This window comes from Nicotiana tabacum, chromosome 4 (genome assembly GCF_000715075.1).
Source record: "Nicotiana tabacum cultivar K326 chromosome 4, ASM71507v2, whole genome shotgun sequence".
NCBI lineage: Eukaryota > Viridiplantae > Streptophyta > Magnoliopsida > Solanales > Solanaceae > Nicotiana > Nicotiana tabacum.
In genome coordinates, this window is record NC_134083.1 from 127,386,196 (window position 1) to 127,389,927 (window position 3,732).

A 3,732-nucleotide genomic window follows, 5' to 3' on the forward strand; every position below is an offset into this window, starting at 1 on the left:
GAGTTGTAATCGAGAGTTATTCATATGGCATGAATGAAAGAAATGTTGTTATTCTTTTGTATCTTTCAATTATTGAAAATGATGGATTTAAAGATTTTGTTTTATGTATGGTTTTTATCATTTAAAAAGATTGTGTTTTCAAAAAGGCTTCCGCATGTATCTATTTTTATATAGATAGGCATCCTTGTACAGTTTGGTTCACCCGAATTGGATAGTGTGCTGGATGTCGGTCATGTGATTTTGGGCCGTGACACTTATCTAGTCTTAGAGATTAGGTACCGTCACAACATCCTACGGAGGAAAATTGGGATCGTGACAGTAAGTCAATAATTAATGGTTAGAGGTTGATAAGTTAAAACTTATTTGGGACATTTAGCATATATGAGTATCATTGTTTAGGATGATTCAGATGATCAAATGTCATAGGCCATCCCATTAGTGATCGTTCGCTTTGGGCCCTAGTCCACATAATTTTCAAATACATAACTAAAATATAAAGGTTGCTTTTTTTGGAAAATATCTATCCAAGCTTTTTTGATGTAGGATTTTCCTGTGCATACACCCCCTTTAAGGACTTGCCCCATGATTATTTCAATGATGTGGGATTTTTTTAAACTCAATTGAACGCTAATATGTTGCCCCCATGGCCCAAGTGTCACGAGCTGATTTTTAATCAAGCAATAATGTGATCGATCATATCCCAATTAAAGAAATGTCTATAAAGCCCTCTACTAAAGTACTCAGTGAAATGCACAAGACATAGGATTTCTTGCTAATCCTCGGAACAAATAATAAATAAGAAAATACTAACTATATGAATAAAATGAGGAAAACTCCACGATCTAAAGCGGAGCTCACCAAATCAGCATGGGAATGAGGGTCAACCTAGCTCGTCCGTAGCCTACTCGCATGTGAAACATGCGGATACATGGATATAGTCCAATGTAAGTTATCACAAAGAGAACATCAGTACATCACTAGTGGTACTCAGTGAGTCTCAATATCTCTTACAAAAGATGGAACCCAACTTTAAATAAAACATGAATGCAATATCATATACTTTGAAAGAAAACACTTTATAAATATGTCACAACCTAAAATCCACTAATCGTCATAACACCTAACTTAACCCGTTAGTTCAGCCAATTAACAGTTAACACAATTATAATAAAATAAAGGTGACCAACAAATGATATATCTGGATTTCATACAATATTTCAAGGACTGATAGTACAACTCTTGAGCTACTAAGACTGGATTGTTAAATAAAACTGATATGAAATAAATACAACTTATGTTTGAAATGTACATAAACAGAATTCAACTCTAAAACTACACAGGGACAAGTGGTAGCCACACCCAAAAGGCACAAACATCTTCAGAGTTAGTTCCTGTCATCCAATGCAGCTCCGCTCCAAGATCTGCACGCAAGGTGCAGAAGTATAGTATAAGTACAACCGACCCCATGTACTCAATAAGTATCTTGACTAACCTCGGTAAATTAGTAACGGGGATTTTTAGCTAAAAGATACTCACTTATATAACCTGTGCAGTAGACTAGCAATAGAACAATACTGGAACATAACAGAAAAGAGCAGAAGAAACAAATATGCGAAGCAGTAAATGATTACTAGAAGAAACCACGATTAATGTTCCTCAATATCACGACCAATCCTTTTCGTAGAGCGATAACCATCAAACCACGATAGTAAAACCATAAATTTCATAGTGTAAGAAATGTACTCAAGATAGAAAATCAAATGGCACGGAAATACCCTTCGTGCATTTATCTCATCCTCGCCAAATATACGTATAACAGGACCAACCAGGTGAAAGAAATACCAATAACAGTAATGAAAAAGTAGAAAATACATAGGTAGCAATAACAAACAGGGCAACGGTAACATACTAGGTAGAAGGCATAGAAGTAATGACAACAATTAGGAAAGAAGAAAATAAATTTAACTAACTAACATGGTAGAAGGCCAAGATATAGATATAACATACAAGAGGGAAGGCATAATTTTTATGAGCTAACAAATAGAAGACATGAATAACTAGCATGATAGAAGGATTAAGAAGTGCAACAAATGAGAAACGACATGGATGTGGATATGACAACAAGAAGAAAAGTATGATATTTGGAAGTTAAACAGATAGAAGGCATGGACAACACAACAACAATTGAGATAGAGGATAAAGATTGAACAACAACGACAAGTCACATAGAAAACATAGGTGCAACGGTAACAACTCAAGATAAAGGCATGAACATATACACAATGAAAAGATATCACAACATAATGCATGTCCCTCATGCTCGCCTGCACGGAAACACCCTTCGTGCCATGAACACGTGATAATATAAAAGCATGATAATGTAAATGAAATGGCACGACATCATCCTTCGTGCTTTAATTTTACTCTCATGCTCACATGATAATGTTAATCAAATGGCATGACATCACCCTTTGTGCTTTTACTCTCATCCTCACATGATAATGTAAATGAGATCATGATAATATAAATAAAATGGCACAACATCACCCTTCATGCTCTTACTCTCATCCTCATATGATAATGTAAATGAAATGGCACAACATCATCCTTCGTGCTTTACACTCTTCCTCACATGATAATGTATATACAATGGTACGATATTACCCTTCGTGCTTTACCCTTTTCCTCAACAAGCACATGTATATCAATGACAAGCAAGGTAGGAAGCATGAATAACATCAAGAAGAGTGACTAACCGAATATTCCAAATGAACATCAATCACAACTTTCAATCCAATAACAATTCAATAAACCTCAAGAACCTTATTGTTCAAGTATTTCAACAAGTCTCAAAAATGATCTTCAACTCAAGTATATCCAATATCTCAAGAATAACAGTCATAGCGATGTATTAGTGATTAAGCATAGTGATGACCTAATTAAACACATCAATAGTTTCACAAAAATCCGTCAAAATGTTAATCAAGTTATAATAAGCTAAATCTTGGTTTCTAGAATTTAATTTCATATTCTTAGTAATCTAGAAGTCAAGTAAGACATGAAACAAGAAGGTCACTTAATTCTACAAGGCACAATTAATCGTATAATTTATCCCCGAGCATGATTAACCCCGTCACATGCATATACACTCGTCACCTCGTATATGCATAACCCCCGCATGTAGCAAACAATATCAATTAGTAGGAAAAATTGTCCCAACAAAGTTAGGCAAGACACTTACCTCAAACAAGCCAAATCAATACACTAGAAGCGCCATCCCGCTCAAATCATCCTCCGAGTGGCTCGAAACTAGCCAAAAGTAACTCAAAATCATCAACTAATGCTATAAGAAGCAAACCCAATCGATAAAGGTGAAATCTTTACAGATTTACTCAAAGTCAACTAAAAGGTCAAACCCGGGGCCGCTTCTCGGAACCCGACAGAACTCACAAAATCCGATAACCCACTCAATTAAAAGTTCAACCATACTAATTTCATTCAAACCCAACTCTGAATCGATGTTCAAAACCCAAAAGTTCACTTCAGGAAAGTTTAGATAAAATCCCCAATTTCTCTTTAAAAATCATAATCCAAATGCCAAAATCGAAGATAGATTCATGAAATATAATCAAAACCAAGTAGAGAACACTTACCCCAATCCTTGTAGTGAAAATCGCCTCCAAAATCGCCCAAGTGCGAGCTCCCCAACTAAAAATGTGATGAATAACTCAA